Source organism: Pteropus alecto, unplaced genomic scaffold (genome assembly GCF_000325575.1).
Source record: "Pteropus alecto unplaced genomic scaffold, ASM32557v1 scaffold398, whole genome shotgun sequence".
Lineage (NCBI taxonomy): Eukaryota > Metazoa > Chordata > Mammalia > Chiroptera > Pteropodidae > Pteropus > Pteropus alecto.
The window spans coordinates 4,162,606-4,186,146 of NW_006442497.1; the positions used below are offsets into that span (position 1 = coordinate 4,162,606).

The 23,541-nt window shown below is 39.0% G+C and overlaps 1 pseudogene; it reads right to left on the reverse strand.

Annotated features, from left to right (window-relative positions):
- Positions 1-13,414: 13,414 nt before the first annotated feature.
- Positions 13,415-13,533, reverse strand: LOC112471431 (annotated as a pseudogene).
- Positions 13,534-23,541: the final 10,008 nt, after the last annotated feature.

Sequence of the window (23,541 nt, forward strand, 5' to 3'; positions counted from 1 at the left end):
TGTGCACACACACACACACACACACACACACACACACACACACGTACACACACACACACACAAACTTACCTGAGAGTAAATATATCAGCCAGAGAAACTTAGCTCGACTTTATTAGGTTGGCTCCAGCCATCTAGCAAAGTCTTGAGAGCATGGGACATAGGGCTAAGTTTTGACAGGCAGAGGGGAATTAGTAATCAGGAAAGGTTGAGAACATATGCATTTTAGCCAGAAGGATCTATACTGTAGGATTTGATAGTAGGGAACTTACCTGAGAGTAAATATATCAGCCAGAGAAACTTAGCTCGACTTTATTAGGTTGGCTCCAGCCATCTAGCAAAGTCTTGAGAGCATGGGACATAGGGCTAAGTTTTGACAGGCAGAGGGGAATTAGTAATCAGGAAAGGTTGAGAACATATGCATTTTAGCCAGAAGGATCTATACTGTAGGATTTGATAGTAGGGATCTCGGGGAAATTGAAATCAGCACATGAGCATTAAAAAGTGCTCTGTGTGTGTTTATATAAGAGAAAGTGCCAAGTACCTTTGGGTAATTAATCCCTTTGTGCCTTAGTTGCTTCATCTAAAAAATGTGGATAATAATGGAGGCCATTTTGGCTCCATAAGAAAAGACTATAGGATTGTGACGATTAAATAAATGGATGCAAATAATATGCCTGGAACCTTGCCTCTTATGTATTACGGTATCCATCAACATCATCTATCATCATCCTCATCATCATAGCAAAACGAGAAGGCTAAAGAGGGGTAAGAGGACTTGAATACCTCCTACTTTAAGAGGCCTGACCAATCTGGTATCTGTTCCAAATCCCACCACCCATTTTATAGTGTCCCGCCCTTCTCAACAGAGAGGACAAATGCAGTCTAAATGGTGGAAGACTAGTTTTCAGCTCAGGGAGGGATGGGATAATAACCTCTGCTCTTCAGGCCACATCCAAGAGTTGTGTCCAGTTCTGGGGTTACATTAGGGGTGATGTTGCTGAGGTACTGAAGCATGTTCTGGGGAAAAAGCCAGCCAGGATGGGGATGGGTCTGGAGACCATTTTGAACCCATAAGATTAGACCTTTGGATAGACCTCTCAGAGGGTAGAGAGCTTCCAGACAAAGGGAAAACCCTGGCTGATGCTGGCTGAACACTGACTGACTGCACGTCTGGTTGCTGCATGGGATGACTAGCTAGAGCAGGATAGAATTTCTCCACCTGGAGAACTGACTAAAGTTACAAATTTCCAGGCCCTTTTCCAGGACTTAGCAGGTCTTGGGAGGGGCCTAAGAAACTACATGCTATATTTATTTTTTTAATTCCATGGATAGATTAATGAATTGATGTGATAATGCAAAAATAGTGTGTGCTAATGGTGGAATATTAGTATTGGATATATGGGTTCTCATTGTAAAATACTTTAAACTTTTCTGTATGTTCAGAAATTGTAATAATAAATGCTGAAATAAAATTTAATTTTTCGAATAATACATTTAGATTAAAAAAAATGGAGAAGTGATAAAAGATCTGCAGTGAAGATTCCCTCCCCTCCCTGTTCCCTATCTGCCCATTTCCTATGTATCCTAAAAGGCAACCTTTAACTCACACCCATCAGGACGGCTACTATAAAAAAAAACCCAACAAAAAAAACACACACAGAAAATGTGTTGGTGAGAATGTGCAGAAATTTGAGCTCTTGTGCATTGCTGGCAGGAATGTAAAATGATGTGGCCACTATGAAAAACATTATGACAGTTTCTCAAAAAATTAAAATAGAATTACCATATGACCCAGAAATTCCACTTGTGGGTACATACCTAATAGAATTGAAAGCAGAGACTTCAACAGCTATTTGTACACCCATGTTCATAGCAGCATTATTCTCAATAGCCAAAAGATGAAAGCAATTTTGTCCATTGACAGATAAATGGATAAACAAAATGTTATATATACATGTAATGGAATATTATTCAGCCTTAAAAAAGAAGGAAATTCTGACTTATGCTACAACATGGATGGATCTTGAGGACATTATGCTACATAAAACAAGCCAGTCACAAAAGGACAAGTACTGTTTGAACTTCCCCGTCCCTGAAAAAAAAGAAAAAAAAACCCAAATACTGTATGATTCCACTTAAATGAAGAACTTAGAATAATCAGATTCATAGAGACAGAAAGCAGAATGGTGGTTCAGGGGGAAGTAGGAGTTATCGTTTAATGGGTATAGACTTTCAGTTTGGGAAGAAGAAAAAAGTTTTGAAGATGGATAGTAGTGATGGCTATGCAACAATGTAAATGTACTTACTGCTACTGAACTATACACTTAAAAATAATTAAAATGGTAAATTTTTATCACATTTTTTTTAAAAAGGTAACTATGGTCATTAGTGGTTATTCTTGTGCATCTTATTTATCTTTGTATCTACATGAGGGAATACAGATATAGATTCTTATCCCTGCCTTTTTTTTTTTTTTTAACCAAAGGTAGTACACCACATGCATGTTTTTCATTCTCAACTTGCCCCCATCAACCCTCAGCCCCCTTAGCCCAAGATGCACCACAGAAGCCAGCAGCCACAGAGTATCTTCACAGGTCTCAACTCGTCCTCCCCTCCTCTGAAGACTTCTGGGGCTCCCCACTACCCTCAGTACGAAGCCCACAGTCCTCAGCCAGTCTTTTCCAAGACTTGCTCCAGATACCCGCTTCACCCTTGGCTATCTCATGCCACACAGTGTGGCCACAATAGTGGCTTTCAGTTCAGATCCCTTGAAAGCCTCAAGTTTTGGAGCTCTGTAATTTTTTTCATGCCTTTTTTTTTTTTCCTGGCTGGAATGCCTTTCTACCTCATCACCTCCTTCCCAACATCTCCATTTTTTAAGATGTTGAAGGAGGGGATCCTAACTCATCTCTTTAGACTCCTGCACAGGAGCCTGGTATCATTAGAGCTCAATAAATCAATGTTTGTTAAATGAATAAAGCTACCTTCTCAAGCCTAGCTCAAGTGTGTGGGGCTTAGGGGCAGGGGTAGTGTGTGCAAGGGAAGTTTGGGGAACACGGCCATTCTACTCTCTATTCTAAATTCCTTCGGAATCCACACCAAAGTTCCCTCTTCAAAGTTGTAATGGACTGAGAACCTCTGGTCTGGCTGGAGACGGGAGAATGAGCCCCCACTGGGTTATAGCCTTAGTTGAGTCACTACACGCCAATGCTTTCTTTGAAAAAACATGGTTTTGTGCAGGTTCTCCTGAAGGCGAATCTGGGAACGGAAGGGAAGATGGGCTGGGGAAGAGAAAGGGACTTGTGAAGGATTCTGGGACTTTTGAAGGAGGAATCTCTTGAGAGAACATAATCTAGTAGTTTGTCACCATAATTTTTGCTGTAGCAAAGTACTGTATGTACAATTGTTTACTTGATTTTTCTTTAAAAAAATTGAGCCACATTTTAAACTTAAATATTTAGTCTTGCCTCATTCTAAGCATCCATTTCTGTGAGATCACAGGTCTGATGTTCCAATTATATTTTTAATAGCAAAATTAATACTGTTAAGTTAAAAAAAGTTTCACCTGTGTACCAACTTAAGGCATATGAATGATGAAGGCCTGGGAAGCTGTCAGAGGCTTGGGGGTCTCAGAGCCAGGAAGAAGCTACTTCAGAATTTTCACCAAGGCTGAGCTTTAAATGCTTGGGAGCCTTTTGGACGGGAAGCCAACCACAGAGTGATATCAAGCAAAAAAATCCTTTGAAAAGGAGACAAATAGTTTGGACTTGAGGATGAAACTGGCAAGGACGGGTGGTGACCCAAGGGTGGGGCTCTGGGAGGAGGCAGAGAGTAGCAGGGGTGAGGCACCGGGCAAACAGGAAGGCTCTGAATCCCGCCCCAAGCCCAAGCCCAAGCCAGCCAGCGTGGGGCTGTGTTCCTGCACCTCACCAGGTTTGTGTGCTCCCGGCCCTGATTCCCTCTCACTGTCATAAAACAGGCACGCCTTTAAAACCACCAACCCCAGGTGCAGAGCAGCTCTGGGACAGGTTAGGGAAGGGAAGCTAGAAGAGAGCATGGAGGTTTGTTCTTAGGATGGCGTGTGGAAGGGAAGCCTTTTCCTTCCTGGGGGTGGTAGCAGCTGCAGGAGAAAGAGTGCTTGAAATAAGCCTTTCATGAAGGAGTTATTGAGTCTTCACTTTTCATCCCAGAACCGAAAGCCTCCCTGACAGCTGATAGTCCTCAGTGCTTGGAACAGATAAGGCCAAATTCAGAGATGGAGTGAAAACAAAATTTATATTATTTCTGATATAAAAAAATAGCACTTATTGAAAAAAATGTGGAAAATTCATAAAAGCATAGATGAAAAACAAAAACATAAGCTCTACACTGCCTCCGCAACTATCATAAATATTTTGGTGTTGAATCTTCCAGCCTCTCTTTATATAATAATGTATATACTATATACGTTTATGTTAAAAGTAATTACATTATATATTGCATAATTATAATTTTTTTAAGATAAGTGGGATCACCTTGGATAAATACCTGTAGAACCCGATGTTTTTCAGTTGTTATCTTGTTATTCCCCAATAAACATTCTTTTACACCCTCATTATTAATGGATGTAGTCATTTGATTAATATTTAAGTTGTTTCTGATTTCCCCTATTATAAAAATTCTGCATTAAGTGTTTTTGTTGCAAAATCTTGGTGTTTCCCCTTAAAATAATTATTAGAGATAGAATTAATGAGTCAAAGTATAATATAATTTTAAAGACTTGTGATAAATACTGTCGAATTTCCTTTCATAAAGGTTATACCAGTTTCGACTCCAGCAGCATATGAAATTACCACTTGTTACCCTCACTCACCTTACCTGGGTATTATTATAACTTTATCTTCACAAAACAAAAACAAACTTAAAATCTTCCACTTCTCTCTGTCATCACCATCAATATCCAGCTCGAGACACCATCCGCATCTTGTTGAGAATGCTACGATAGCCTTTTAACTTCCCTTCCTATTTCCACTGACCTTCCTTCACCCTACAACCCATGGCCTGTTTTCCACAGAACAGTCTGTTATCTTTTTTAAAAAGTGTACATTAGACCTTTGTTTCTTTAAAAAAAAAATTATTTACTTAAATTAATTTCAAGCATGCAATACATTGGTTAGACATCTATATAGTTCATAAAACGATCCCCCCAATTGCTCCCTCTCTCCCCTGGCCCTCCACCTAGCCATCATATTAATGCTAACTGCATTCCCTCTGTTGTGCTCCCCATCCCCATGACTAACTATCAACTACTAATTTGTACTTCTTTAACCTTTCACCCCATTCTCCCAGCCTCCCAACCCCTCTCCTCTCTGTTGATCTTTGCTTCTGACATAGTGGCTTGTATCAGACTAGGATTCCTTTAGAGAAAAATGTAAAAATTAGATCACACACACAGCTGTTTTAAGCCTTCAGAAAGTAGCCAAAAATGGGCAGAACTTAAGTAACCATGATCCTGTACAAGAAAGAAAACACTTTGAGATGAGGAGAATCTTCTCCATGGCTTTTTCTTAAGAAAATTCCTTAAGGAATTTTCTGATTTGATTGGGAGTCATTAAAGATGAACAGAAAATGGTGGCCTAAAGTTTTGGTATTACCACAAGGCTCAAAAATTAGAGTTTAGACATGGAAGAAAGATCTGGCAAACATTCTAAAGTTTCAGTTTAGACTCCTGAAGGATTATGACTTATGAGTTAGGGCAATCCAGAAATAGACCAGCCCATACAAAGCCTGGAACATCTCAATTTCTGATTGGATCAAATGATTTTACCCTACTCTAACTACTTGAGGTGGGGGAAAAAAAAGAGGGGGTGGACCTCCAGAAATATATATCTCTTCTGGAGAAATAACATTATCCAGAGCCTCTACAATTTTTAAATTTACCCAGCCTCCAGCAATTAACAAAAATTAGAAGCTATGCTAGGAGACAAGACCAAATAAACAAAACCAAAAGAAAAAAATAGATGATAGTATCGGATTTACAGGAGAAAAAGATATTGGTATTATTGTACATGAACTATAATATCACATTCAAGAAAATAGATGGAGAAATAGAAACAATATTTAAAAGAACCAAATGGAAATTCTAAGATTGAAAAATACAATTACCGAAATTAAAAAAAAAAAAAAAACTATAAATGGGTTTAACCTCAGGTTAGATAAAACGGAAGAAAGGATTAGTTAACTGAAAGGTCAGTAGAAAATATTCAGTCTGAAGCATAGAATGGGAAAAAGGGTGGAAAATACAGAAAAGAGCATAAGAAAATATGGAATGTGGTCTAAAGGTCTAAATACATTTAACTGGAGTCACTTAAGAGAGTGAATGACTACTTCAGAACAGTAGTTGAATAGTTACTGATAACAGATTTTACAATATTATTTAAATACATTAAACCACTGATTCAAGAAGCTCTGTTTTAAACCAAATAAATACAAAAATATCCACCTAGGCACATTGTAGTAAAACTTCCAAAAACGAGAGACAAAGAGAATTTTGAAAATTTGTCTGAGAAAAAAAATACAGTACCTTCAGAGGAGCAATGATACTGACTGTTCACTTTCAAGATAAAGGTGGAATCCAGGAAACAGTGGAAGTCAAGAGTATGTGTTATAGTTTTTAAAGGACTGAAAAAATATAGCTACCAATCTAAAATTTTATACAGAAACAAATATTCTTAAAAAATGAAGGTGAAACAAAGAGGTTTACAAATGAAAACAATTTATTGTCAAGAGAGCTGTACTATGAAAATGATTCCAATGGAAGCAAAGAAATACAGTAATAAATGAATAAGAAGTAATTGTGTAGGAAAATACATGAATATTGACTGTATAGAACAAAAATATCTTAAGAGTTTAAAAATATACAAAAAATTAAAATATTTGACATTAATAGCCAAAAAGTAAGAAAGGGATAAGTGGAATTAAATTGTAAGATTCTTGCATTATCCAGGGAGTGGTAAATGTACAAATTGTAGTAGACTAATAATTCAAGGATCAATGTGGTAATTTTTTGATAACCATTAAAAGAATAATAAAGTAATATATAATTAAGAAACTAATGAGAGAAATAGAATAATTTTTAAAAATCTAACTTAAAAATGGTTTAAAGTAGGGACATTTCTTAAAAGTGTCTCTGACTATTTGTATTTCTCTTGCTATGAACTTATATCTTTTGCTGAGTTTTCTATTTGAATGGTTTCCTTTTCTTATTGCTTTTAGATGGATATAAATATAGGTAAATGGAAATATGTCCATGTGAATGTTTCAAATACTTTCTCGCAGGGATTAGTTTTAAATCTTTATGCCTTGGTTAGAACACTAAGGGCCTGGTTTGACCACTTGCTTTGACATTAGTGAGAAGAGGTCTGTTGAGCCACATGCTTTGTACCCAGTTGGAGCTCAACAAATGCCTAATGAATTGAACTGACTCGAGAAGGTCCAGGGGCTAAACAAACATGGGGTGCTACATCATTGTCATTTAGAGTAAAGATTTGTTCGAAACTATGACAGGAGTAGTGAATGGCGAATGTTTTACCTATTTCCTGTTTGCCCCAAGTGAGAATACTTGCCCGCGGCTTGCGGCTGCAGCGTTTACCCCGAGATAACTCGCAGATTACAGTCGTAACCTTACCCCCAAGTTTGCCACGAAATATCTCCCTTTTATGGTTATTTTTGCATTGCTCTAGTATTCTATAGTCTTTGGAAACAAATGACATCATTTTATTTGTAGCATTCTGTTTTTAGTATTTCGATCGCTGAAAATGTCAAATCCTAGAAAATGAAGCATTTCTATTCGTGGTGTTAAATGAACTCTGGCAGTGAGTTGCACTTTTTTTTCCCAAATGGGCAAAGGGTTGGCCAAGGAAGAAGCAGAAATAAACCATGCTGGGAAGAACTACAGGAATCCTCAAGAGTAGGTTTGGCCAGCCACAAACAGGTGAGCTGCAGCTCTGGAGGAATGAGGATGGATGCCTGAGAGCAGAAATGTGTGACGCATACCCCAATCAAGACCAGTAGGTGGCGATCTAATGATGTCCAATTGCAATCCAGACTTCAGGGCCAAGGTCTTGCTTGAGCACCCAGAAAATAGAAACTGACCAAGGCCCCTGGAGCCTCCCAGCCTTAACTTTTTGGCTCTGTGCTTCCTCCAGAGGTGAAGTATCAGAGACTGTGTTTTTTTTTTTAAATTTTTAAATTTTTCTATGTTTGCTTTGCCCATGGGTGCCTGTATAGCACCATCCATTCAATTCAGTTTAGACTAGTGTGGCTCAAATTTTGATGAGCAAACCAATCACCTGATTCTCTTGGGAAAACATAAATTATGATTCAACAAGACTGAGGTGGGGCCTGACGTTCTGCATTTAACAAGCTCCCTGACAATGACTCACACTCAGTCATTCTAACATTTACAACACGCTGCCTGCAAGGGCCTCATCTCTGTGCAACATGGGAGGTGGGAGTGAGGACTACTCGGTTCTCCCCTCAGAGAGTTTACAGCTTTCTAGAGTTAAATCCCATTGTAACGTCTGCACAAGATAAGAGAGTGCATCCACTTACCGCGTGACCTTGGGCAAGTTGCATGACCTCTTTGGGTCTCAGTTTCCTCAGCTGTAAAATGGAATAGTAAGAGCTTCTACTTATTTGAAGAGTTATTTGAAGGTTAAAACAGGATATTTTATATAAAGCACTTAGCACAGTGCCTGTAATAGTAATGGTAAGTCTCAACGAGTCTTGGGGTACACTAAGAAGTATGGAGCTTGGTGGGCAGTCCTGGTGAGGTGGTAAAGTAAAGAGAACAAGAGGTAAGGGACAATCTTTAAGAAGGTACCATTGTTGGAAAAGAAGAGAGTCAGGGATGTGAGGACAGAGAGCCGGAGGAGGGCATGTCTCCTGATCAGTGGCAAAACTATGAGTTGCTTTTGAGGGAGATTTAAGTATGCTGCAGGCTAAGCAGGCTTCTTTCTGGAAATGGTTAGGGTACATGGGAGCAGGACTTCAGGCAGATCTAGCTTTAGTTTTCAGCACACACCCCCATTTCACATCTTTAGGGGTTTTAGGGAATTTAGGAGGAGCTAAGAGGAGCCAAGGATCACCCTGGCCCTGCCCTCATGCAAGGCTTTGCCACAGCCTGCACAACTTCAGCCTCATTGCTATGGAGTCCTCAACCCAGGTACCTGAGTAGATGCTTTAAATATGTTGGTGTTTCCATAGCATCTCAAAGGTCCAAGAACATTTAAAGACTAACTTCCATTACTAAGCTCCTAGGGATACAGAGACAAATTCATAGCACCCCTATCCTACCCTGGGAAAGGAATCATCAATGAAGAGTCTCAGCAGCGGTTCTTAACAATAGTTCTTTTCCTATATGGTTAGCCTAAATGACACATTAGTCCTGTAGCCACTGTGGAGGTGACAGGGTGACTCTTTAGACAAGGTAGTCTGATCTGATAAAGACTGAAGGAGTGGGTCAGATTTGGAGAAGCAGAAAGGAGGAGGAATACCATCAACTGTTAAAGATTGACAAATGGGACTGTATAAAGCCTGTTATACACGTTATCTCATTTAAGCCTAAAACAATGCTGTGAAGTCAGTACAGGTCTCACCTGCATCTCATAAGTGGGGAAAATGAGACTCAGAGATACAAAGCAGCTCATTCAAGGCCTTTCAGCTAAAAGTAGTAGGTGGAGGCTATCTGACTTTGCTTATTCTCTTAAGTACCACGTATGTGCTTATGCCAGGGTCTGTGCATCTCTTCTCTTTAATAAGTGACAGCTCCTGCCTTTGCCCTCCCTCTTTAAATTCAGGGACAGAATATATATGCCTGCGGTGGAAATGGGGACTCTTGAAAGCCTGGCTAAAGAGTTAGGACTTGAATTTCTTTTTCCCCATCCCTAGCACTGAAGTCTTACTCAACTCCAGCTGAGCAATGAGGCTGGCAGGGTTGCCTCACTTCTAGAAGGCAGGCTTCAGCCTTCTTGGCCCAAACCCACTTCCTGTCCTTGTGCCTCTTTTGTCAGAAGGTGATTCTCATGCTTCCTGTTGACTTCTGCTTCGTTTCACCTGGTTCAGAGCTGGCCCCTGTGTGCTGCTGTTCATCTGATCAGTGAGGCCTGGGACACGGGACCAGGTACACTGGGGTAGTGGGGGGGGGTCTGCTCAGAGAAAGTCTGGGCTAGGTGAGGGCCAGCCTGAGACATACCAGAGTGGGGGCCTCCTGATGGTCTGGAGGACCCTGTCTGTCTATGCAGTAGAGGAGTGTCAAAGGCTAAGGTTAGTTTGTGCAGTTAGTTATGTCCCTGTTGGGGTGACACCAGGTATTTGCTTTGGTGGCTTCCTAAAATCCCATTGTCCACATCTCTCTAAGATCTCGTCAGCTTGATGTGGTTTTCCATTTCTTGGGCTGCCCAGGTTGCAGAGAGGGCTTCATCCTCTTTGAATTCAGACAGGTTTATCTGGGTCTGACTGAGACATGGTTGGTGTGAGGCTTGAAATTGCACTGAGCTGACCAAGTTAGAGGTTTATGATTAAGTCCTGGCTCCTTATTTTACTTATGGACAAGTCACTTCCCTTTCCTCTGAACCTGTTTCGTCATCTACAAAATGGCAAAATATTCCTATTTTGTGGGATTTTTGTGATGCTTAAGTAGGTCAATGATTGTGAAAGTGTTTTGTTAACTGAGAGATGGTATTCTTCAGGGTTTGAGCTTACTTTTATTTCATTTTCTAAATGGAACTAGACTCTTTTTAATGATAATACGATAGTTGAAAAAATCCAAACAATGCAGAGAAAGTGAAAAGTTTTATAATTCCATCCCCGAAGATTGCTGTCGACACATTGGTGTATAGACTTTTAGACTAAAACAATTAACTATTTTTTTATTGTGGTGTAATATACATAACACAAAATTTACCATTGGTGAGTGTACAGTTCATCACTACCATCCACCTCTAGAACTTTTTCATCTTCCTAAAGGGAAACTCTATACTCATTAAACAATAACTCCTCACTCTCCTCTTCACCCAGGCCCAGATGACCACCATTCTACTTTCTGTCTCTATGAATCTGACCACTTTAGGTACCTTGTATAAGTGGAATCATATAGTATTTGTCTTTTTGTGACTGCCTTATTTTGCTTAGCAAAATGTCTTCAAGGTTCACCTGTGTTGTAGCATGTGTCAGAATTTCCTTCCTTTTTAAGGCTGAATAATATTCCATTGTATGTATATATCGTATTTTGTTTATCCATTCATCTGTTGATGGACATTTGGGTTGTTCTACCCTTTAGCTATTGTGAATAATGCTGCTATGAACATTGGTGTGCAAATATATCTGTTTGAGTTTTTGAATTCTTTTGGATGTATACTCACAAGTAGATTTGCTGAATCATATGGTAATTCTATTTTTAATTTTTTGAGGAAACTTCATACTGTTTTCCATAGTGGCTGCACCATTAACATTCTTACCAGCACTGCACAAATATTCCAATTTCTCCACATCTTCATCAACACTTGTAATTTCCTTTTTCTTTTCTTTTCATTTTTTTTTTTGATAGTAGCCATCCTAATGGGTATGCAGTGGTATCTCGTTGCATTTTGATTTCCATTTCTCGAATGATTGGTGATGTGGAGCATCTTTTCATGTGCTTATTAGCCATTTGTGTATCTTCTTTGGCAAAATGTCTATTCAAGTCCTTGTAGACTTTTAAAACAAATATTTTTATGTCAAACTCTGCTCACTATTCTGTAAGCTTTTTCTTTTAATAAATCTCTTGAGTATCATCTCACATTAATTTATAAATATACACCTTGTCTTTCTTAACAGCTGCATAGCATTTCGGTACAGGGATGTACCATAATTTATTAAACCAGTCTCCTGCTGATGGGTGTTTAGGTTGTTTCCAATTTATTGGTATAATAATAATCAATGCCACAGTAAACATCATTGAACACACATCTTTGCATATAATCATTATTTCCATAGGATAAATCCTTACAAGTTAATTTCTGGGTAAAAAGTTATATACATATTTATAGTTTTGATTCAGTTTCCCAAATTGTTCTAGTAAGTGTCACACCACTTTATCATTTTACATTTCATATCCACTTTTATTAAAACAACACAAAGCTTGCAATGAAAAATAGCAGTTCCCTGTTCCACCTCCTACTTCCAAGTTCTCTCTGTCAGAGACAAACATTTTCAATTATCTTAGTTTCTATTTCCAAATAAAGTGCCTATATGACTATTTTTTCTATTTTTGTCATTATCTATTGATTTATTATTATGAAAGGTAATATAGCACTGTTACATCACACTATCCACATTATTGCTCCCCATCTTAATATGATTATAACACAAATTTTGGTTGAATCAATATTCATGTTATTCATGTTTAAGTTATATATGTAAGCATTGTTTTCTGAGCTACATGGCATTATTATTATTATTATTATTATTATTATTATTATTGCCTTTCTTTTACCTATTTCTCCCCCTTAGAGTTGATAGTTGTCTCAGTTTTTCATTTCCTTAATTTTTATATACATATCACTGAATCTTCTCCCATAGCGATATTAAATTCCTGGTAATGTGATAGACATATTAGATAATTTCTCAATTTCTATCTTTTATTCCTCAGACACATCTCCCTGTAGCCTCATCCTCCTGCTCCAGTTTGGGCTGGTTGTTCTCTCATCCTGCTGCTCAGTGTTGTCCTGGCTCATCCCTAACATTGTCTTAGGAATTCCTTTTTCACTCTCCTATGTGGTTCCTTTCTTCTTTGACCCCAATTTCATTTTTTTTGTTGCCATTTTGTATTTTAAAAATTGTGATAAAATACACATAACAAAAAGTTTATCATTTTAACCTTTTTTAAGTGCTCAGCTCATTGGCATTAAATACATTCATACTGTTATGCAAACATCATCACCAACCATCTCTAGAACTTTTTTCTTCCCAAACTGGATTTCTGTACCCATTAGACACTAACTGCCCAGCCCCTGACAGCACCCTTTTACTTTCTGTCTCTATGATTTTGAGAAGAATCATATAGTATATGTCCTTTTATGGGGATCTCACATTTTCTTCTTTATTTACTTCCTTATTTAGGTGGCATTCATTTCCTAATACATAAGAAAAATTTTTGAGGTTTCTACTGTTTGAAAACAGCCTGTATTTTATCCTTATACTTGTTTAAAGGTCTGGCTAGGGTCTGGCTAGATTTAGAATACTGGATTGGAAATAATTTTCCCTTGAAATTTCATTTATTTATTTATTTATTTATTTATTTATTTATTTAATGATAATTTCAAGATCTATCCATATGGTTGCAAATGGCAGTATTTTTATCTTTTCTTTTTTTATTTTTTTTATTTAGTTTTTATACCTATAGCACCTAGTCTTCCTAGATGGTCTCCCATTCAAGTACTAACCAAGTCAGACCCTGCTTAGCTTCCAAGATCAGACAGGATCAGGCTTGTTCAGGGTAGCATGGCTGTAGAACTTCTCTTGCAGTTTTAAAGGCAATACTTCAATGTCCTCAAGCTTCTAGTTTATTGTTGAGAAGTCTTATGTTATTCTGATTCTTGATCTTCGTGACTTGGTTTTATGTCTACGGACATTTTTAAGATTCTGTCTTTATCCTTGGGGTTCCGAAATTTCATTGGTGGGTATTTTTTCATTTATGGTGCTGTATACTCAGGAGACTCTTTCTATGAAAGTACTAATATTCAATTCTGAAAAAATTTCTTGAATTATAATTATCTTAAAAATAATTTATTCTTCTTCTTGTTTTCTGTTCCCTCTTTCTGGAACTCCTCATATTTTGATGTTGGACTTTGGGTTTATCCACTCATTTTCTTCCTTTTAATTGCTTATTTGGGAAATCTGTTTTTTGTTCTACTTTTGGGGAGATTTTCTCAATTTTATGGTCAGACGCTTCAGCTGAATAGTTTTATTTTAACCCTCATTAAAAAAATATTCTTGTTCTTCCTCCTTTTGTAGCCCCATGTTCTTGTTTCATGGATATAATATCTTTATTTCTCTAAAGATATTAAAGTTTTTCTTTTTCTAGCTTGCTTCTGCTCCCTGCATTGTATTTATTATTCCTGAATTTCTTTTATCGTATCTTTCACATTGGAGGCTTTCTTAAATATTTGATTCCTTGTCGAATGTTCATTTTTATGATCAAGGAACTAGGTGCTGGTTGGAGGTCCTCTCTCTTGCGCGTGCTCTCTCTCTCTCTCTCTCTCTCTCTCTCTCTCTCTTTCTCTCTCTCTCTCTCTCTCTCTCTCTCTATTTGGGATGGGGTGCTTGTTGGCTGTTTGGCCTCTCTGTGGGGTAATCAAGGGGGCATACCAGACCATGTGGTTGGGAGACCTCTCTGGAGCCTATTGAGTTCTTTTGTGTAAAACACTCTGGTCTCCTGCCTGGATGCTACAGTCCAGGCTGCCAGAATTCTGGGAGGCCATTGGGGAAGGAAGCTAGGGTCTCATCATTCAACATGTAGTCTTTGAAGAATCCTCCTTCCCTCTATCCTGCTTCCCTGATCTTTAGAGTGTAGTAATTTAGCCTTGCCCTTTATATGCCAGTGTCCCCAGATCTGAAGCTTCTCTGGTTTAGTTTCTCCTGAAGATAAACCTCTTCCTCTTGCTTGTGTGGGAGAGAGATAAATGCCTTGGTTTGTCAATTGCCCTGGCTATGAAGGCCATGTCTAAGTGCTTTGTAAATACATCATACTTCCTGTTTTTAGCCCCACCCAACCCTGCCTTCTGATGTAGCTAGCACCTCCAATTCCTGAGCCTTTCTGGGGTTCAGAGGCACAGCACTGCTTGCTTCTGGTTGGCATTAAGTTTGCAGTCTTCTCTAATCCACCCATTAGCTGCCACTCAATTTCCAACTTCCAAGATTCTGTTGACATCTCTTGTCCACTGTTGCCTCCTCTTTTGTTCTCTGTCCTTGTGGCGTTCACTCTTTTAAAATACTTACCCTGTCTTTTTTTGTGCTGTTTCAGGAGGAATTAATGATACATGTATTCAATCCATCATGGTAACTGAGACGGTTATGGCATTTTCATTTCAAACAGCATTGTCCAAGAGTATTGGCTTCCTCACACTTTTACCAGCACTGGGCATTATCATTTGTTTTAAACTTTGCTAATTTGATAAACAAAAAGTGATCTTTGTCACTTTAATTTACATTTTTAGAAGTTAATAATATGTTCTTTTTATGTGTTTATTGGCCATTCGTGTGCCTTTTATTTATATCCTTTGCTCCTTTTTCTGCTGGGGTAGGATAATTGTTAAATTTTCAATGTATAGCCAGCTCTGTAAAGAAGTTTAAGGTCAATCCCTTATTTTCTTGTATATGCAGTCTCAAAGTACAGGCTTCAGAAAATAGCAATTCTTAATGACTATGTCTAAAATTTTTGATGATTTTTTTTCCTTTCTTGAATTATAAAAGTAACCCGTAGAAATTTTCTGTAGAATATTTGGAAAAAACAGATCAAGACAAAAAAAGAAAATATAGATCACCCAGAGATAGCCACCAGTTATAAATATATCCTTCCAGTCTTTTATTCTGTGGGTATGTCCATATAAAAATAAAGCAGAGTCATTTTATTTTGTATTCATGCTTTCGATTTACTAAATCATAATTTGTTCTATTATTATACATTGTTCTATGACATCATCATTAGTGGCTATGTGGTATTCCATTTTGTGGATATATGATCATTTATTTAGTCAATACTCTATTGATGGATATTTAGGTTCTTATTCAGTAAAATTATAATTTACAAGTTTCTTTTGATCATGAAGCCATCTAACCTTATTTCTACTGTGTATTGCTTAGCAATCTCTTTTTTTGGGAGGGGAAGGATAAAGATAAACTTTAATGCTTTTCTGGTTAAATTATTACTAATCCCAAATTAATGAATACAGACTCATGGGGATTTTCTAGCACTTTCTGTCTTTTTTTCTGTGTTCTTCAAAGGATGGTCTGTATACTATTGGTGGAATGGAAAGTGATGTTATATGGTAACAGAGAAGGAGAAGGGTCACTCTGAGATTCTCATTATATTCCTCCACAATTTTTCATTAGAGAAACATGATGAGGGGCAAAAGTATCAGCAAAGATTCATGTTTAGAATGATGAGAATAAAGAAGCAGATCAGGCAGGCATCTGAAGAAATCATCCAAGAAAATAATACCTTAAAAGAGAAGAAATCTGAAAGGACAAACTGGTCTAAGAGTCGAAGACCTGAATTCTGTCCCTCAGTCTGCCACTGTGTCCTTGGGCAGCTTGCTCAATCTCTCTGATTTCCTTGTTGTCATTCCTCATCTCAGGTGGATTTATAAGTTCTATGGTATCTTCTGAGGTTCTATGAATAAAGACTTTGTCACACTGGCTATGTGATCCTGGACAAGTTGCTTAACCTCTCTGAGGTACTTCCTAATATTGTTGTGACTGGATGTGTGTAAAGCACTTGTCATAGGGCCTGTCCCATACTAAGCATCCAATAAATGAAAGCAATTTTTATTTCATGCCTATTGTTATGTAAGAGAAGGACAATTATCCCACACACTGTGTAGGAACTCTGTCTTCTCAAAAGTGTTTTTCACAGTTCAGTCTGCAGCTGGGACAGAAGCCAAGGGGCATAGGTACAAAGTCACCACTAGCTACAGACCTCCCTTTTCAGTTCATACTTTTTAAGGGCTTGGATGCTGTCCAGATGTGTGTCGGATAAAGAGGCAACTGTTTAACACAGATAAGTAGGATGCATGAATGTTGGTTGACAAGGGAAGCAATAGGAATCTCCACTTTTCAAATGTAAAATATCCATGAGTGTAACTGAAAGGGAACTGACTGAGCCCTAGATTGTATGAATCACCAATGTAGGGATGTTATTAAGAAAAAGCTGACATACTTTCAAGTGAATGTAGTTGGAGTTTTGCTCTTTGCTGCTGTGCATTTTTGGACAAATTACCCATTTCTGTAAAATCAACAGGCTGGATTCTATTTCTGTTCCTCAAAGGATGGTATGCTATTGGTGGAATGGAAAGTGATGTTATATAGTACAGAGATGAACATTTTACATTTTAATAGTTATGTATTTATTTTGTGGAATAGTAGGGAAAAATGACCAGCAATTGATTTCATGATTTCATAGATATGATTGTTTAGGACAGGGCTAATGTATGATTTAAATTCATTTTTTAAAAAGTGAGTCAATTCAAAGAAAAATTCAAAGATGATATTCAGAAATGGCAAATATTGTGAAAGAAGTAAATTGGAACATCAGATCTGGTAGGCAGCATAATAGCCCCCCAAAGAGGTCCACTCCTTATCCCCAGGACCTGTGTATGTTACCTTATATGACAAAAAAGGACTTTGCAAATGTGATTAAGTTAAAGATTTTGAGATGGGGAGATTATTCTGTTGAGAAAAACTCTGATCTCCTGCCTGGAGGCTACAAGCCAGGCTGCCAGCATTCTGGGAGGCCATCAGAGGAAGGAAGCTGGGATCTCATCATTTAATCTGTAGTCTTTGAAGAATTCCTCCTCACTCTATCCTGCTTCCCTTTATAATGTAGTGACTTAGCTTTGCCTTCTGGTGTGCCCAGTGTCCCCAGTTCTGGATCTTCTCTGGTTTAGTTTTTCCAGAGAATAAACCTATTCCTTCTAGCCTGCTGGGCTGGATTATCTGGGCAGGCCCAATGTGATCAAAGTGGTCTTTATACGAGGGAGGCAGGAGGGTCAAAGTCAGAGAAGGCAGTGTGATAACAGAAGCAGCTATTGGAGTGATGCAGTTACAAGGAAAGGAACACTGTGGACTCTAGAAGCTGGAAGTGGCGAGAAACTGATTTTCCCCTAGGAACTTCTAGAAAGAACCCACCCTGCCAACAGGGTTTGATTTTAGCTCTGTCTCACTCTGGACATCTGACCACCAGAACTGTAAGAGAATAAATAAATTTGTGTTGTTTTAAGCCACTAAGCTTGTGGCGATTTGTTATGGCAACAGCGGGAAACAAATACACCAGACATTACGTATACTTGAAGTTGGTTCATTCTGCAAGTTCAGCAATTCCCCAGGAAATAGCAAAGGAATGTTGACATGAATGAGATGGTCCTTGGTCATCTACCCCTCCACCTATTTAGGAGAGGGCTGACCCTGCCATCACATTGGGCAAAATAGCCAAGGAGAGGCAGGGCTCTTCAGTGCTCCCAGAAGGGTGCTTGGCATCTAGATGACGGGGTGGGTCCTGACTGTTGGGAACTGTTCAACAGCATCATCTGGTTTACCTATGCATTTTATAGATGAAAAAACTGAGGCCCAGAGAAGGGAAATAATAAGTAAAATCATCTGTGATGGGGCTGATTTGGCTGAGAAGAATAAACAGCTGAATTCCTAAGGCAGTGGGAGGGAACAACAGTAGGCAGAGGTGCGACTGGTTTCTCACACCAGGGTGGGGAGCCCCCGAGGAGGGGTAGGACCTAGCCATGCTGGGGGTGGAAGGTGGATCTTCCACCTTTGATCACCTTCTCTACATGTCTGGGCCTCTTGCTTTCACACTGCTTCCTCTAATATTCTTTATCAGGGTTTTAGTAACCATCCTGTCAACACGACTTTAGAAAACTGTTGAGACAGCAATATGCTTGGACCTTTATCAGGGTTTTAGTAACTATCCTGTCAACACTTTAGAAAACTGTTGAGACAGCAATATGCTTGGAGAAAGGGCTCCCCTGCTTCCCCCATATCCTGACTTCAGCACTTAAGTTACTGTCTTCTCTTCTGACTGGCCTGCTCCCCTCCAAAGGGATGATTCTTTTCATAGAAGAGATGTTTCTACTGTGATTATCAAGAAAACTGGATGTTTCACTTCTGCATTTATGAATTGGCCTCTGGAGAATGGACACTCTTGAACAAAGCCCAATCTCCTAATTTTGAGCAGAAAATATCTTCCATCTATAGGCCACAAGATGCCCTTGTTGTGATTTTCAAAGTGGACCTCGAGATCTGTGTTGTAGTACACACGAATTGATGAAAACGAGTGTGAAATTTCCTCTGAGATCCCATGGTCTGTAATTTACCATATTATGTTGTAGTTATAAATGATCAGGGAATTGTTCCCCTTAGCCAACAGTCACCAGACAAGTGACCCCCAGAGAAGCAATCCTTACATTATAGGTAGTTCTACCACTCAGAGTTCCAATTATTATGTTGTCAGTTAACAGGTGTTTAGAAAATGTGACGTTGAAAAAATCGTAGGGTGGAAATTTTACGTCTGTAGAACCAGCATATATATATTTACAGGAGGGAATAACATCAGATTGGCCAATTAGGGAGTGATTGCAGAAGGAATTAATTCTTATGATCTATGCCACAGAATTGGGAACGCTCCTATTAAAACTCACTGATAACCAAAGTGTCCATGTCACTCTTGTATCTGCTGGAGTGACTTGGATGAAAGGCTGGATTTTAAAAAGTTCTTAAAGCCAAGGAAAATAATTTGCGAAGAATTTTGAGGAAATTATCTTGCTTCATTAAGTTTGGATACATTTTTATTTCTCTTCAGATAAATTCCTAGGAGAGGCTGAATCACTGGGGTTGCACATTTTCAAGTTTTTGGTTCATGCAAGTAAACTGCCTACCAGGAAAACTCACACCTAATGACATTCCCTTGGCACTGTTACAGGAGAGTACTGCTTTCTCTGTGCTTGTGCCTGCCCTTTGTAGTCTAATGTTTTAAAATCTCATACATTTGTCAGATGAAATATGGAATTTCTTCTTTGCTGTTCTACCTGGAATGTTTTTGATTCGAAGCAAGGTGGAATATGGTGTGTTTGTTTGCTACTTGTATTTTTAAATCTGTTAATTGCTTTTTGTTGCTCTTTTTTTTTTAATGGGGGAGTTCTATATTAGAGTTCTAAGCGCTAAAATGCTTTGATGAAAGAAAGAAAGCAGCAGCAGAGGAGAGCATGAAAATATCTCAAACTTAAAAAACATTTATTACAAGTTTTTTATTTGTCCAACAAATGTTCAGTGCCTGCTACATGCTAGGCGCTGCCCTAAATGTAACCCTAAATATAAAATAGTGAGAAGTCCTGGCTAATTTTTTTCTCCTCAGTACTTATCATTGACTAACATAGTAGAGTTTCTTTATGTTCTGTTTCCCTTCTATTTTCCATCTTTTCTGTAAACTTTTTTGTTAACTGCTCTATCCTTGGGTCCTAGAACAGTGCAAGACACTCAATAATATTTGCTGAGTAATTGAATACATGATTTTTCAGTCCCAGTAACTTTGACTCACTGGCTTACCTGGTAATGTGAATTTGGCTGAAATTGCCTGATACAATCAATTGGCTCAGGTTGGTAAGAAACATTCCATTTCTTTTAAGCCCTGCCATTTCATTAGAGTGATTTGAGAGAAGGTAAAACCAGTGCCACCTTGTTTGTATAAAGTCATATGAGCAGATATTGCCTTTGTCCAGGGATTGTCACACTGTTTATGTAGATGTGATGTCAACAGCCCTTGGGGTTGCCAGGTGTGAACCAAATTAGCAATTGACAGTGTCATGCCATCCTTTTCTGTGGAGGTAGCTGTCACTCTGGGGTGTGGGTAGTGACTGTGAAGGGGCTGGGGTTGGGACCAGAGCTGACAGTGAAGGCTGAAGCTTGGGGGAGGGCAGACTTTGAAGGCAGGAAGACCACCAAGAAGCTATAAACAGTTCAAGAACAGGAGGAAGCCTACACTTCAGGTAAGCTGTTGGGGAAGAAACTAGGGTAGCTCCAAGAGCTTCATGGGAGCATGGCAGGATACCAAGTTCTATCAGTAAGGGGGGAAAAAAAGGCTAATCAGAAACTCTTGAAGTCTCAGTTTATACCCCTGCACCCCAGATGAGGATAAGAGTCCTCTCCTTCCAGGTACCAGTAAACAAGGCAGGACCCTGACAGGAAAGTCTGCTACAGCCTCAACCTAAATTGTCCTCATTTTTCTCACCCGCAAGAGTCACTTTTCAGCAAGCTACACCTGAAAACCTGCAGAGGGTGAAGCACCCTATTAATAAGAGGTCCTAGGGCCAGAAGCAGGCTGCATTCTCAGAGAGATACAAGGGAAAAGGGAAGAAACAGCAAGGAGGTTTCAAACCTAAAATACCTCATAGCAAATACATTTTACCTAATTCTTGCCTTTCTGTTGACTTACAGCCAACTGGAGTTTGAAATTTAGGGGACAAATTCTGACAGAAGAGCTAGGTTGGGAGTCTGAATTGCTTTGGGAAGCTGATGAGCATTATTTGTTCAAGAAGTTACTGAGGATGCAATGAAGACAACAAATGGGACTTTCTTTTCCCTTCAAGGGGGCACAAGGATACACTAGGCTGGGCAGTTTGTGGCTGGCTGGGCCAAGAGTCAGGGACCAACCAGAAGTGGGCATTTTTAAATCAAACATGAACTGGTTACCATTCCTTATCCCGAGTGGGGATATTTATCATCTGGTTGAAGGCTATGGCATTCTGTAGACCACCTAGCAAGTCATTCATTCAACTAAAATCTACTGAATGCCCACTGTATGCCAGGCACTATGATAGTAAGATAAACTTCTCTATTTAAGGCATCTGCATTTATTTTTACATTCTTAATTTCACATCTCTGTTGTATTTTATATAGAAGCCCTTTACCTCAGAGATATTTCAGATTCATTTCCAGGCCATTGCAATAAAGTGTGTCATGATCTTTTTGGTGGTAGAGGGCCTTGCCTTCAATTTGTAAAAAATGCAACATCTGTGAAGTGCAACAAAACAAAGCACAAAATGAGGCACAACTGTATTTTAAGGGCTTTGACAATTTTTTTACAGAGGAAAAGGATCCTATGATTATTAAACCCCATTTTCACACAGGGAGTAGCCCCTGCCGCATCTTATCCTCTTACTCTGGTATGTTTCTTTACAGCACTTGTCATGATCTGACAGAAATAAACATGTCTCTTTGCTTATTGTCTGTCTTCCCCATTAGAATATAAGCTCCATGGGGATGGGGTTGAGAGTGGGTTGTGCCTTTTATAGTTATCTGGTTGAATCCCTAAGGCCTAGAACAAAGCAAGAACTAAACTCATAGCCGATGAATGACAGACTTTATAAAACCACTTCTCACCTCAAGGTCCAGGTGTATAACTTTTTAAATTAAAAAAAACCAAAACAATTATCATAACCATTTTTTTAAATTACAAAAGTAAAAGATGTTGTTTTGGGGATTGTAGGTGTTACAGACTGGGTTTAAGATTTGGGCTAGAGAAAAATCATAATTTTTCATGACCTGAATCCTTTTACCACCTGGCATTACCTAAGTTCAGCCTTTCACAACAGTGAAAATCTTTTCTCTATATGGTAATTTTTCTCAGAATTTGGGGCATTTTCCAGAAAGCGCAGTCTTGTGTTTGGGGAGATAGCCACCAAGACCACGACTCATTCTTTCACTTTCATTGAAGCATATTACACAAGTGTTTGCTAAGTGTGTGTTGCTGGGGTATATTAAGACAATCAACATTGTTCCTGTGCTCAGTGAGCTTTGATTCCTCTGGGGAGCTCAGACACCTCCATGACCAAAAGGCTGTGTTTAGCAAGTCTCCTGTGAACTATGCAGAGCTCTACTTGAGCTCGAGCTCGGAGGAAGCAGCACTCACTTTGGGGCTTTAGGTATTAGGGAAGTCTTCCTGGAGAAGGTAGCATATGAATGAGACTTCAAAAGGCTGAAGAAGGAAGGCTGGCCAAGCTTTTAGGGAGCAGCTATAGTGCATAGGGCAGTGGGAGTCAATGAAAGGCTCAGAGAGGAAGGGCACTGTCCACTTGGGGCATGCAGTGCCAGACCCAGGTAGGTGAACTGTGGGAAGTAGACCGTAGAGGTGGGCTGGAGTTGCTTTTGGAAGGCCTTGAATGCCAGACTCTGTAGATTGCACTTTCTCACAATGGCAACGGAATACCAAAACAGGTTTTAGAGCCAGTGATGCTCCGTACACTGTGAGATTTTAGAAAGGTTATTCTGATAGCTGTGTGGATTGCTGGTTTGCAACAAGAAATTAGAGGAAGAGAAGTTTGGGAAGGGAGGGGCAGATAAATAGGAGACTTCGGACTGGGGAGATTCAGGGGGAAAATACTGGGAGATGGATTTATTTGAGAGTTTATGAAGGGAAAGTCTTTTGGGTTTGGTGACCGCATGAATGAAATGAAAGCTGTAGAAGGGAATGATTAAGGGTGATTTGATGAAGCTTTTGTGCCTTAGTGACTAGGGGAGGATGACAATCTTGGCAGAAACGTGAAAATCATTTTGGAAATTTCAACTGGGGCAAACTGAGGATCTATTTGGAGTTTAGACATAAAGAGCCGGAGGTGGTGGTGGGGCATCTGGTGGACATGTCCAGCAGGCCATTAGTAATCAGCCAGCCATTAGGAGTTCCTTGCTCAGCCTGGTCTATGCCCCTAAAGCTTAGCAGAAAATACTGGTCAAAAAAATATG